Below are 15,401 nucleotides of genomic sequence, written 5' to 3'. Positions count from 1 at the left end.
CCGCAAGTCACAGCACACTCCAAGCAGTAGATGCTTAGGATGGCCTCAATGATGAAGCATGTCACCTAAGGGCAACCCTGGGTGAGAGAGGGGACTCAAGAAAAGAAATGTTCTTTTCTGTTAAGGCACACCCTAATTGGGTAGACCTACAATCCCTCCCCCCGGCTAGGTTCCCATAATTCATTATTTCACTTGTATATTATTTTCCATATAAATAGGTGACCTCGAACTGGGGGGCGCCGTTTTTCAGTGAACTCAGCGACCCTGTGGAATGCTCTTCCACCCAGGATCCAGATGGAGCCGAGCTATCCGAAGTTCCGAAAGCTCCTCAAAACCTTTCTGTTCCGCCAGGACTCCTAGACGCTGTACTGTCCTTGGTATTCCTTGCTCTATAGCACTGGGACGCTCTCGGGCAGCCATGGGCTCTACAAATCCTTTTTCATTTCATTCATTTCTTGAGAATTTGGAAAGTTATTACTTAGCAGTAGCTAAAACTAATTTAGCGGTAGTTAAAACTGATTTGTTTTTTCTTATTTTTATAGCCCGAGCAAATACCTCGTGGGGCACTTATCAATGCACGATCCCTGCCCAAACTTGAATTGGACATTGCTGAGTTAATAGATGCTCAGGGCCTCGACATGCTCTTCATAACAGACACTTGGGCCGATCAGACATCAGGCCCTGATTTCTGCATTCCTGTACACTTCTTGAAACCTGTGCCCTGGAGAACAATGTTGTCATATTGAGCGCTATCACTGACCCAGATACCTTTCCCCTACTTGACACTATGACATTGGCAGGTCTAAGCTGAAGGGTCATGGGCCCCACATATCAGGCCAGTCATATCTTGGATGGAATTTTCACGAACTACGACTCACTCGAGAGAAAGGAGATTCTATCACTGACCGGCACTGTTTATTATGCCATTATCTTTGAGCTTGACTACTTATTCAAGGACCAACCTAGTCTGTAAAATTTGTCAGCTAGACCATACCGCAATTGGAAAGAGCTGGATAACAACCGTCTCAATCTCCAGCTCTTTGCTCACATTCAAAAGTACCTCAAAAGTCAGAACACATCTCTATTCATTGAAATCAATGACTCACATCGACTGCCAATAATATAGTTCCCCTTGCAAAAATCTTGAGCAATAGGATAATCCTGTAACCCCCCCCCTACTTTTTGGAATCCCTTAGATCTCAAAAACAGGAGTGAGGAAGACAGGAGAGATGTTGGAGAACAAACTATAATGACCATGAACTTGCCAAGTACAAGATCCTATTAGCTGATTATAAAAAACTGATCTTGTCAGAAAAAAAATATTATTTCTCAAAACGTAATCAAGGAGGCTGGAAATTCCTCTAAAGAGCTCTTCGGGTGGTGACCACACTGTCCACACTCCCTGAAAGAAAAGGGAATGATTACTCTCAGGACTTGTGCAATTCATTAGCACTGCATTTTCAAAGCAAAGTGGAGCAAATCTATGCCACTTTTGATAATAGTGTAAAATCTGATACTTATGATACTATAAGGCCACAATGCCCGAATGCTCCCATCTTTTCTGAATTCAGAGCAGTAACTGCTGATGAGATAACTACTCATATTTTAAAAACAAATTTGAGCTCTCCCTAAGATCCTTTTCCTCCTGTGATATTCAAACAAGCTCCTTAGATCCTTGGCCTAACTTTAACCTCAATGTTCACAGACGGTGTTTTTCGCTCCATTTGGAAAAGGGCCTCGATTTTATTGCTTCTGAAAAAAATTAAAACTTGCGTTAGACTTGGCATCTTCTGGTGTGTATCCCCTGAGTATTTCCTTTCTACCCTCCTGGTTTTGACTCTGTTTTTGCTGACTTAGTGTCCCTGCGCACTTTCTAACTGCTGAGCAGTGTTAAAGTGCAAGTGCTCCTGTTGGAAACTGTATTATGGATTGGTGTTTTCATGATTGGCATATTTGATTTACTTGCCAGTCCCTAGTAAAGTGCACTGAGTGTGCCAGGGCCTATAAATCAAATGCGGCATATGAGCTGCAGCACTGATTTTGCCACCCACACAAGCTGCTTTGCAGCAAGGTCTCAGGCCTACCATTGTGGTGCCAGTGTGCAGTCCAATCCTACCATGTCGACCTGGCAAATGCACCCACTTGCCAGGCCCTAACCTTCTCTTTTATTACATAACAGTCACCCCTAAGGTAGGCCCAAGGTGCCCCTGTGGCCAGGGTGCAGTGTATGTGAAAGGTAGGACATGTACTGATATGTGTGACATGTTCTGATAGTAAAGTATCAGAAGCTCAACGAGAGGTCACTGATGCCTGCATTTCTTTGTCGTGTCTGCCAACACTGTAACTGGCCTGCAACGCCGCGGTCATCCAGAATTAGTTTGATTTGCTTGTTCACTACACCGTGATAGCCCCAGAGGGAGTCATTAACTTCAAGGAACTGCTTTTCAAGGTGAATTTTGATAACTGAAAATTTCTAAGTACTGTATTGTGGATTTTTAGCATTTTTGGTCTAGTCTTGAGTATATAAATATATTGAATATTTTCTAAACTGGTGTGGTGTTCTTTTGTAGTTCACCATCAGCGTGCAGAGTAAGCTGTTAGAAAAGAAAAAAAAAAAGACAGCAGGTATTTTCCTTCTATGCACCCAGAATCTGGAACAACGTCCCAGGGCCCCCCAACAGTTCTCCAATTTAGGAAAGACTTGAACGCACACCTCTTTGATGAGTGATCCATCGCAATGCATTAACCTTATACCACCCAGCTTCCTCTCGTATTACTTGTAGGTTTTATGCTTGTTTTCAACCATGTACAGCACTCTACTGCCTTTTGGCTAGGTTTGAGCTCTAGGAGCACCAAATACATAAATATACACATTTATAACGCATGAACCTAGCGAAAAGGCCACAAGCCATTGTATTGTGTCTAAAGCAAACATACAGCTGGTTATTAAGAGCAAAAGTAGATCTTTACTGCATCATAAAGAGTGTTCTATCAAGTGGTGCATCTTCAGCTCTTTCCTAAACTGGAGCAGGGAGCAAAGGTGCAAAAGACCTGCTACCTTATTTTCTTTCCAGTTTTGCACATTTGTGGCTCTTGTATGCTGGTATATTGAAGGAAGGCATACTGAGTAGTAGTCGTGGTTCTGTAGAAGATGCCATTGGTTTTGAAGATGTTGCATGCTGGCACGTAGAGTCAATGGAGTTTCATCAAAAATGCAAATAAATAACGTTTTAAAAAATGAAGTTGGCAGGGTGCAAAAGGAATTTAAGCTTTAGTTTGTTGATGGATATGTTTTCAAATGATCGGAATATTAGATGTTCTGTATGGGTTTAACAGCTGAGCTATGTGTTGGCTTCGACAAAGCGGTCGGCCGATTCTTGGGATATGACAGGCTTGTTTTGGATAGTTGGTGATGTTGCTTGATTGTGTTCTGTGATTTGTCCTTCAGAGTGTATTCTACAAGGAGTGTGCTGATGAGGTTCTCAATTGTGTATCCTAGGGGCTCATTATGATGGCGGGAGGACCGCCACCTCCGGGCCAGCCGTGGCGGTCCTTCCGCCATCATACAGAAAATTCCCAGCGCCATATTAGGATGGCGGTGGGAATCCCAATGGTAACGAGGCAGACAGAAAGTCAGTCCGTCATGGTTCCGCGAGGAAGTCCTTTTCTGCCTGCCTTGCGGAACCCGGAAACAGGGCAACATTGCGACAGGGATTCCGGTATCCCTCTCTGCCTGTTTTTTTGCAGCGGATATCCCGCCACAAAAAGACAGACAAAGTCAGGCTTTGAGGGCCCGTTGCGGACCCCCTCTGTATGTAGGGGGTGCACTGGGGGGGTACCATCCCCTGCAGTTCCATGCACCAAGTGGCAGGCACTGAGTGCAGGGAAATGCCGTGCATGCGCTTTTGACATTGCAGACAGTGCCGCAACCAGCAGCACCGTCCGCAATGTTAAAAGGCCAGGATGTGCCCGCCTGTATGGCAGGCGCATCCTAATTACACTGGTGGGACCGCCACACGTCTGGCGGGTGGTCCCAGCACTGGTATGATGGTCTATTTTTCAGATGTAAGCTCTGAAACCTGAAACCCGTAGATTGAAAGAACACATCTCTGTCAAAGTTAAACCTTGGGCTACCGTTGGGGCTGTTTAAGATTACCCAACAGAGCATTGACATTGGAACTGCTTGAGTGAACATCGAGCTGGAATGCATTGCTGAAAGAGTCCAGGGTGAATGAGTGCCGGGGTCTTCTCGGCGTATTCTCCAACCGTCTGTTTTTCAATAAGTTGGAGTTTTGTGAGGATAGAATTTGGAAAGTTAATATATAGTGATGCAAATCAGTTCAAAGACGGAGGTGGTTCACATGAAACAGCCTCACTATTAGTAAATATCAAATGACTTGAGTGGTCTGCTTGGTGAGTGGGGTCGTGACCCTTGGGGTAAGTAAGAGTAACTAATTAAATTACCTAGAAAGAGTCAAAAATCAACAAAAGTACCTCCTAATGCAGTTAAAGTTTATAAAAACAGGGCATACAAGATATGGCACATCCTGCATGTGCTGGTGCACAAAGTGCTGCCTAGTGCCAACGCAGGTTGAGCCATTACAGGCAGGATTATTTTTGTGTAGGGTAGGATTCCTCTCTGCACAAAAAAAATCCTCTGAGGGTTTTTCTTCTTTCCATGTGTTCTGCAGCATGCAACAAATATAGAAAGAGGAAATAGCAAGGACAAATAAATATATTTTGCCTCAGTATGCCTCCCCTGAGCAAGCGTATCGGTCTGATGCATTTCCAAGTCTGTCAGTGTTGGGAAAACTGGGAATGCTGCATCATCCATGGGTGGACGAATGGGAACACCCACCCTTCACCCATGTAACGAGCCCCTGGGGCAGAGTAACGCAAGGCAGAGATTGCACAGCCTTGCATTACTCCAGATGTAGCGAGCCATGCATGACCCACTAGGTGGCCCTGCGTGACTTGGTAAATCCCCTCCAGGTTCAGTGTCACCCTTGCTTTACCTTGTGTGGTGCAAGGGCCATGCTAAACATTTATAAATATGCCCTGGTATGTCTGCTACCAAAAACGTTTGATAAATTCAATGTCTACAGTATTTTCAGTTTAAGAGTTACATCGTATGGCTCAAAAGCCTCTGAAAAATCCAGCAGCTTCCAAGGAACACATCCAGCATGCAGTGTTTTGTAAATCCAATTCAACTGAATTGTATCCTTTTACTGACCTTGGCCATGTTGTAACTTGTATTTAATCAAATGCAGATTACATTATTTTAGTTAAGGAATACACATGTCTCGGACATATTGAAACCATTGTATTCTACATGTAATGCTTTAAAAAAAAACATCTTTAGCAAATTTTCAAATTTTATGCTGCTGTGAAACTTTCAATAACTCATTATAATTCACATAAATGACACGTTCTGCTTTATATAAGAACATGAGGACCCTAAAGAGAGTCAGAAATACCCTTGTAAACATAAGCATGTGAGAAACCCAAGAAGATTGAGGAATAAAAATAACATCTATGGTAGAAGCAAAAGGAATAAGGAAAGGGAAATAGGATCAGGAACAAAATATTAACAATGAGAAAGGTGGCTGCCCGGGGGCTGCCTCTGGCTGTAGAATCCAAGGGCGACAAGCGGGTTAAAGGAAAGCAATGCAGGGCTGAGAGAAACATGCAGCAAACGTCACAGGACCAGGACACAGGCCCTGGCTGAACCAAGGCAGCAACTGGACAGGAAGACAGATACCAAGATGTCTGGTACACAGAGGATCAAACTCCAGTGCATGAACCAGGAGCTGCAGCAAATGACGCTTTAATCGCTCCACACAGCAGCAAGCTCAGCTCTTGGAGGGAACAAGAGTCGTGTGCAACTCCCATCCCTCACAAGTCCTGCCCAGTCTCAGTGAATATTTGGCAGTGCATTGTGGGACCTGTAGTCCATGGAAGTAACTATACATTCTCCACATGTGAAAAAGAAAGCAGACAGAAGTCACAAAGGGCCTGTGCATGAGTTGTGGTGGTGATTTTCAGGGTGCAGAACGGTCAGGTCTTCATCCCCTGGGGCATAATAATGAAGATGTAACCACGAGATCTGTTAAAGAAAAGATTCATGCATTCATTTGTCTCATTCGGTCATGAGGACCTACCTCCTGGATGTAACATACATGAATTATAGGTACAATTTTTAATCATGTAATTTAATGGGTTATGTTTCATGTTAGCTCTGAATCTGTTAATCAAACTGCTCTGAAATGCGGGTTTCTAATCTCCTTCATGCTTCCAAATCCTAAAGATGTAATTTTCTCAACAGTTTTATTTAGCAAAATCATTTCCTTGACTATCAAGCGTGCTCTAAAAAGAGCTTCTTAGCCTTGTATTTGCCAACATCTGTTCCCCGATTCACTTTTCTTTCCGCTGAACCTTTTTATTTAATGGAATTTAAAGCAAGCTATTTTGATGTTTGATCCGGGTTCACTAGTCGATCCCTGCCCGCCTCCGACTTGACTGCGGTTGTTAAAGTCGATAATGTCATTTTCCATCATCGATTGAAATCAACTCAAAATGATATTTATTCGGTTTCAGGTATAAAAATCATGTGCTTTTATGATTGAAAGAAGCCAGGCTCATTCTGCAAATAAAAAACATTGGCTGACGGAACTCAATTAGGCAATTTGAGGGGAATTATTCACTGAACCAAGTTCATGAAGCAGAGACTATAGGTGACTTATGAGCTTCAAGGAACTAACCGTGGCCAGAAAAAGTCCTCCAATATCAAATGACAAGGCCTATTTTAGACGGGGTCCCTCTTATTTAGAGAGTGTGGGAATATCACAACATCAATTTATTCTGTTAAGGTTTAAACTTAATCCCTCTGCAGTTGGGTTTTCCTGCATGGAGTTTTAGGCATACTGAACTGACTCCTTGAAAAGAATTTGATGTGAATCAATTTGTCTTACCTTCAGTGTTCAATATTATGTCCCATACTACATTGATACAGTGCCCAGAGAACATACGTGCATCAGTTCTGCCTGGTGTGGGGTATGCCCCCACTGCTCTGGCCTGTAGGGGACACAGGGCTCTGTTCTGATCTCAACTGTTCCAAGAATGCTAGGGCTACCCTGAGCCCTTAGTGGAGCCTTTTGGGGCTGGGTTAGGATGACAGCATATGGTGACGATACTCAGATATTCCACTGCATGAACAAGCATACCCCACAGTACAATGCGATCTTTTAGATCGCGGTACTTGACAACGCAAGTCGTTACAATGGCTTGCATTGGAGGGCGCGGATTGAGAAATATTATAATTTATATTCCAACACCAGTCCACGTAACAGTAGGGAAGGTGTTGGAATATAAAATTACAATATTCCTTAACCAACAGCGTCATCCAGCACAAGTCGTAGTAACGACTTGCATTGTAATGGCAGCGTGGTAAAGGTTGTGCGTTGTGAACACCGTGTTATAAATGACGTTTACGCCCACAGGCCTCTATTGCCTCTCAGAGTTGTTTGGCAGCTGTCTGTAGGTGGATGTGGGCTAGCAATCTCTAGTGCCATTCGGGCTAAACAGAAATTCTGCAGTTTGAGTCTCCATCGCCAAGCCATGGTCCGCTGACCACCGTGGGCTGATGCCCCTCCCCTCCCAGGAATGAAATGTAAACATTGATTTAAAATTGTCTATGTTTTCGCAGATTTATTGGGTCATGTCTTATTTTATTAAGATTTCTAATAAATGCTTCCCATGATTCATGCAATATTCACTTCGCGATCTGCAGGTGTCTCAAAATGCTGCAGCTAGCCTACCCTGAAATCTGCCTTAAGCTTTGTCTCTGCCCCACTTGAATAAAGTCTGTTTCTATGACCAGAAGAAGGTTCTACAGTTCATTTTGCTGTAGAAAGGAAGGCAAGTAGGTAGTCGACAAGGTAGTCGACAAGTAAAGCCTTTAAAGTGGAGGCGTTTGTTAATGGATCTTTACATTGAAGGGTCTCATTTACACTGAATTGGCTTAGGGCAGCGCTGCAAGTGTCAGTCCCAATATTGTTTTTACAACACCCTGTGTCACTCCCTGTACAAATATGACACCCTGTGCCATTCTCTATATTAATACAACACCATGTGTCACTCAAAGTATTAATACCAAACTGTGTCTCAGTCCCTGTATTAGCATGACACCATGTGTCACTCCCGATATTGTTTAAACAACACCCTGTGTCAATCCCTGTACAAATACGACACACTGTGCCACTCTCTATATTAAAAAAAACACCATCTGTCACTCGATGTCTTAATACCAAACCTTGTCTCACTCCCAGTGTTGTGTTTCGATTTAGATTTAGTATGAATTTCCGATTATAGAGGTACAATTCACATAGCCCCTATATAGGCATAAAAATCCAGCCCTTATTTAGGCATAGTCCATGCTACCCAAGTACAGGCATGGCTACTTAAATCCAGTCATCTACTTCACAACCATTTCTTGGAAAACCAGACTCTTAAGCTTTAGGACTTCCCCTTTCCTGGATATTGATTTCTCCAAGAACTCATTCATTATGCATGAACATCTATTCTTTGGGGGTTCATTCAAGACGTTCATATGCCCGACTTTTACGTCAATACTGGCATTTCTAAACACCTTCAAGGTATAAATATACCATCACTTGCTATGGCAAAGCAAGGTGTGGTTCAGTGCAGTACGACTACCTACTTGCAAGACGCAGCTCGCCAAAGCATGTACCAAAGGAAGCCGACTCTCCAGCTGACGCACTGATCAGAAGCTGTCATCCTCCCGCTGAGAATAGAGCTCCAATGTTTCTGACTCCCCTTGCGGGGTGTTGGGAAATCAAGTCCCGGGAAAGAAATACCAACCTCTCTCATTGAAAGGTATGGAGCTGATTAGAACCTAGAGAAACCTTTGTCAATTCTTGGCACAACTAAACTAAACAATAGCTAAACAGCACCTACTTCTTCCCTCATACTAGACCTAAATTAGGTACACTGGGGTAGGCGTATTTTAGAAGCACCAGTTGAGTATTTTAGCCTGTGTTATTTATGTATGTATTTTTATATATGTCATAGCAACAGACAATGCTATTATGGTAATATTTTATATTACTGTTTACGCTGTACCCTTCATACTTTGCATTCTGTCTTACGATTGCATCTTATCCACCATTTTAGAAAAATATTAGTTTTCAAACTGCCCATTTCACATACAGACACCTTCTGAGTGCATCCAGACCTCCCTTCAAGATGCTTAGAGTGTGGATTGTGGGGCACAGCTATATTTTCTGGAGTCAAAGGTATGCAGAAAACAGAGGTATTGAGAAAGGCCTAGCATGCCAAATGTAGACATTAAATGGATTGGACAGAGAGGATTGGAGTGGCACAAATTGATGCCATTGGTTAAATCCTTTTTGCATCTTCAACACCCTGACCTCATAATTGTGCACTCTGGTGGCATTGACCAAGGAACTTTGACTGGGGGAGGTCTGGAAAAGCTTATGAAGCTTATGAATGCTTTTGAAGCTTATGAATGCTCAGGGGATTGTAACAGTGCATGAGTTAGTGCATGTGTTAGTACCTGGGACATTGCATGTGTACATGGTTACTGACTTGATGATTAGAGTACTGCAAGGAGAGTGCATGGTGAATTTATAAGTGCATGGGTTTTGGTGGAGTGATTGGATAAGTACATAATGCTGGATGAGTAGTGACAAGGGAATGGCTGATCTGCATGAGTAGTGCATGTGTTAGTGCCTGGGTCATTGCATGAGTAGTCACTGGATGATTAGAGTACTACAAGGAGAGTGCATCGTGAATTTATAAGTGCTTGTGTTTTGGCACAGTGATTAGATAAGGACATGGAACTGGGTGATTGGAGGAGTGCATAGGTAGTGACAAGGAGATGGCTGGACAGCATCAGTAGTGATCTGGGGATTGTAGCAGTGCATGTGTTAGTGCCTGGGTCTCTGCATAAGTACAGGGGTGTACTCTGGATGATTAGAGTACTGCAAGGAGAGTGCATGGTGAATTTATATGTGCTTGTGTTTTGGCGCATTGAAATGATAAAGACATGGAACTGGCTGGTGATTGGAGGAGTGCATGGGTAGTGACAAGAAGATGGCTGGACTGCATCAGTAATGCTCAGGGGATTGTAGCAGTGCATGGGTCATCACATGAGTACATGGGTAGTGACTGGATGATTAGGATACTGCAAGGAGAGTGCATGGTGAATTTATAAGCCCTTGGGTTTTAGCGTAGTGATTGGATAAGTACCTGGAACTGGCTGCATGATTGGAGGAGTGAATGAGTAGAAACAGGGTGATGGCTGAACTGCATGGGAAGTACTCAGCGTATTGTAGCAGTGCATGTGTTAGTGCATGTGTCATTGCATGAGTGCATGAGTAGTGACTGGATGATTAGAATGCTGCAAGTGTAGCGGTGGGCCTCAGCCAGGCCTACCAGTGCTAGGGGTTCTCCCTTCTCTGTACACAAGTCCTCAGACCAATAAATAGAAGTTGGCATGGATACTGAAAGCCCACTCGCTATTCGCTGGAATACAGTTCTTCCTCACACTCCAAGACCTATGGAAGCACCCATCATCATCGTGCAAGTTCCCAGGCTCAGAGGTCCCAGTGCTGGAGCACTGTTCCGCTCCCTAACGCCATGACCCACCCAATCAGGTTTTTAAACCATCGATCAAATTTAGAATTAGGAGCCTTCCTTCGCTCTTACGAGCTACCACACCCTACACATAGCGCTGGACTTCCAGTTATCGCACATACATACTCCCGTATTCAATCTATTACGATCAACACATCCATAACCACCAGACCCAACCCCAGAGGCATTGTGGAAAACAACCTCACTAGAATCCCCCTTACAACCAAACCCACCACAATATCCATCAAGCCAAGGCTAAACTGCATCCTCCTAAACTGCAGATCCGCCTCTAGACATGCAGCTGACATTGCTGACCTACTTATCACTAACGAGCCAGACATTCTGATCGTGACAGAAACCTGGTTAAGCAAAACATTCACGCCTTTCATGGACATCCTGTTACACCCAAACTATGACATCACCAGACTAGAGAGGTTGAAAAGGCCAGGCGGTGGGATAGCCTGCATACACCAGAGCAGCCTAACTGTGACCAACTCCAATGCCCAGCCTTTTACTCTTGCGAATACTTATGCTTAAACATCTCCAACAACAAAAAACAAATACGCTCTCTTTCCGCATTCTATCACCCTCCGGGAGATAACCTAGAAATCATAGAACACTTCATGGACAATCTAACATCAAAAGACAGCCAACAAAATAAGCACATTTTCTTGGGGGACTTAAACCTGCACTTGGATGACTAGAATGACTCAGGGGTAAACAGCCTCAATGCCTTCCTCACTGACCTTATTCTGAACCAAATATGTAACAGCCCCATTCACAACAAAGGCTCAACTCTCAACCTAATAATCTCTAAAGCTGACGCCACTCAGCAAGAATCGATCCTCCCTTGCGACTGGTCTGACCACCATATCATTACATTCCAAATCCTAGAAAATGTTAAACGTCTCCCTACTCACCCCTGAGAACTAAGATATTGAAGAGGAACCAGAATAACGTGGCGTCTGACCTTATATCATCAGCTAATTCAAAACTTTTCTGTCTTCCGGAAGACCTTGATGATGTACAGGAACTGACCAATCACTACTTTTATTCCATGAACAACCTACTAGACAAAATAGCCCTGCTTCAACTGAAAAGAACCTCTACAAAAGACTCAAAACGGTGGTTTGATGGACGACTAAATGAAGACAGACGCTCTCTTAGAGTCATTGAACAATGTTGGAGAGCCACCCCCTCCTGATGAACACCTCAAGCTTCTTAGAATCTCAAGAAACGCTTATTTTATAAAGATCAGAAAATCTAAAACCGTCTTCTTCAGGTCTCAACTAGACCAAGCCAAGAACCGCCCCAAAAATCTATTCAATCTTTTCAAAGCCCAGACCAAGAGCCTACCAAATCTCCCTAATGCCTTACCACTCTCCCTACCCAATTGTGAAGAATTTGCCTTCTTCTTCGCCTCTAAGATGGAGCCCATTAAATCAGATCTACTCAAAGACCTTCAATCCGTCTTAGACTTGGTAAAGAACCCATTACTCCCCCGGGCTTTTGCCCAAGCTATTGACCTCCCGAAATTTAAACTAAAAAACAATGCTAATTGGTCCCACTTCAACACCTACAGTGAGGATTCCATTTTAAAGACGCTAACCACCTTGAAACACTCCAATCATTTCATAGACCTGCTCCCGGCTAATTACCTAAAATACTTCATTCTTCTATTACCATCACTCTGGACTAAGATCATGAATACTTCCCTCCTTCAAGGATCCATGCCAGACATCTTAAAATCATGTCAGGTTTTGCCTATCCTTAAGAAACCAACTGCTGACCCCTCGGACCCAAATAACTATTGTCTGATCTCTAACATTCCTACGCTAGCCAAACTCCTGGAAAAATGTGTTAACATTCAACTGAACAGCCACATTGATCAATTCAACCTACTAAACCAATTCCAATCAGGCTTCAGAGCAGGTCATAGCACTGAATCAGCCATGACTCATGTATTAGACAACGCCTTAAAAATCCTCAGACCGAAACAAAGCCTGTCTACTAATCCTACTCGACCTGTCTTCAACCTTTGACACCCTGCTTGATCTCTTGAAACACAGAATGGGAATGTCTGGAACAGTATTTAAATGGTTCACCTCTTTCCTCCATAATAGATCACAAAGTTTCAAGGTCAACCAACCCTGTTCAACTCCACGCCAGTCACTTTAGGAGTTCCACAAGGCTCCTCCCTCTCTTACACCCTTTTTAACCTTTTTTTAACCACTTACTGATCTTCTCAGACTCGCCAAGATTCACTTCCACATGTATGCAAATGACTCCCAAATCTACTTCAAGATCCACTCACTTGATGACATCAAATCGCTTAACTCCACCCTACACAAAACCCAAACATGGTTGGCCGAAAACCATTTGAAACTAAACTCCCTCTTAATCACTCCCCCTAACAAAACTCCCACTATCCTGTAGTGGATGAAACACTTAACAGCCCTCAATGGTCAACCTCTTTTTGTGGACTCAGCAAAATCGCTAGGGGTAACACTTGACAGTAACCTAACCATGCAGAAACATATCAGCGCCTCAACCAAAGGAGCTAACTTCCACCTGAAAACCCTACAAAAACTGAAACCCTTTCTGCCCGCACATGATTTCAAACAAGCAGTTCAAGCACTTGCAGTCCCTCGCTTGAAATATGGGGCGGTAACCTTTTGCGGCCTCCCAAGGACATCAACAGCACCGCTAAGAGCCACAATCAACTCAGCTGCATGACACATCACGGGCTCCAAGAGAAACTCCCACATTTCTCCAGACTTGAGATCCCTCAACTGGCTACCATTTGAAGACAGAATCCATCTGAAAATTGCTTGTATGACACACAAGGCCCTCTACCACAATGCCCCACTCTATCTAGCTCAGAAACGAGTGCTCTCTGCGGGCAGCAGAGCCTCAAGGAGTGCCAAGACTCTTCTTCTAAAACCCCAACGATTTAGGGGGAAGAGAGAACAAACCACGGGGGTATTGCGTGCCCCTCACCTGCGGACCTTGACTCCAGGAGCACCGTCACAGCCAGCCTCCCGCCGCCGCCGCACTTTTTGCCATCAAAGTGCCGCCGCACTTAGGAGAGCAGTGCTTGTGGGACTCCATTGCCCAGGATCCTCAGCGGCCGGAAGCCGCGCACAGTGATCTCGCGCCAGGAGGCGCTTAAAGACCAGCGCTACCCCCGGCAGAGCGGGGGAAGAGAGAACAAACCACGGGGGTATTGCGTGCCCCTCACCTGCGGACCTTGACTCCAGGAGCACCGTCACAGCCAGCCTCCCGCCGCCGCCGCACTTTTTGCCATCAAAGTGCCGCCGCACTGAGGAGAGCAGTGCTTGTGGGACTCCATTGCCCAGGATCCTCAGCGACCGGAAGCCGCGCACAGTGATCTCGCGCCAGGAGGCGCTTAAAGACCAGCGCTACCCCCGGCAGAGCGGGGGAAGAGAGAACAAACCACGGGGGTATTGCGTGCCCCTCACCTGCGGACCTTGACTCCAGGAGCACCGTCACAGCCAGCCTCCCGCCGCCGCCACACTTTTTGCCATCAAAGTGCCGCCGCACTGAGGAGAGCAGTGCTTGTGGGACTCCATTGCCCAGGATCCTCAGCGGCCGGAAGCCGCGCACAGTGATCTCGCGCCAGGAGGCGCTTAAAGACCAGCGCTACCCCCGGCAGAGCGGGGGAAGAGAGAACAAACCACGGGGGTATTGCGTGCCCCTCACCTGCGGACCTTGACTCCAGGAGCACCGTCACAGCCAGCCTCCCGCCGCCGCCGCACTTTTTGCCATCAAAGTGCCGCCGCACTGAGGAGAGCAGTGCTTGTGGGACTCCATTGCCCAGGATCCTCAGCGGCCGGAAGCCGCGCACAGTGATCTCGCGCCAGGAGGCGCTTAAAGACCAGCGCTACCCCCCGCGACGCGGGAGCGCGCGGGAGAAGTCCGGGCAAAGGGCGGGCCCTCTTTGGCCCTCAGTGGCCGGAAGAGGACGGGACGGGCCACGGACCCTGGCTTCCTGGAATTTGAACTACAAGTAAGACTCTGATTCCCTCATTTTTGACTAACTGCAGTATTGAAGAGTAACTGTTGCTCGAGACTGTGTTAATATAGCCGCTCTGCTACTTGCTAACATGCCCACCATTACTACGGACCCATCTACATCGGGCCTACGTACCTTGGACAACTTTGTGCTCAAAAAAGTTACACAAATTAACAACGAACGTAGGGCCTCTTAGGCAGTAAAAGTCTTTCACCCCGTACGGATATTATAACTAATGAGTCCACAGAAGTGTCAGATCGCACCTTAGAACAGGCTGCACACAGTACAGAGGCCCCCAGTGTAGTTGTACAGGTACAGGTGCACCCTGAGAACCCAGTGGACCTGCTTGTCACTTCAGAGGAGGACTCAGCAGCAGAAGAACCACCAGAGGTCCCATCCACACAAAGACCAGTGAGGAAATGCAGAAAGACTCAGGGGAGGCGTGGGGGAAAGTCTGCAAAAACTAAAACTCACCAACCCAATAACTCTAAAGACACTAATGTTAACAGTGCAAGTATTCAGGTGGTGGAAGAACCCAATAAAGAGGGCAGTAGTAACGAAGGAAGTGTGACCTTGTCTGACACCAAGTTAGAAGCATTAATAAATATAATAGTAGGTAAACTGGAGGCTAAAATCGTACATTTAATTACCCCAATAATGTCCAAATTGGACACAGTCGCCTCTGAGG

The sequence above is a fragment of the Lissotriton vulgaris genome, chromosome 4_1 (genome assembly GCF_964263255.1).
Source record: "Lissotriton vulgaris chromosome 4_1, aLisVul1.2, whole genome shotgun sequence".
Lineage (NCBI taxonomy): Eukaryota > Metazoa > Chordata > Amphibia > Caudata > Salamandridae > Lissotriton > Lissotriton vulgaris.
The sequence above is the reverse complement of the archived record's forward strand: the minus strand, read 5'-3'. Positions refer to the sequence as shown.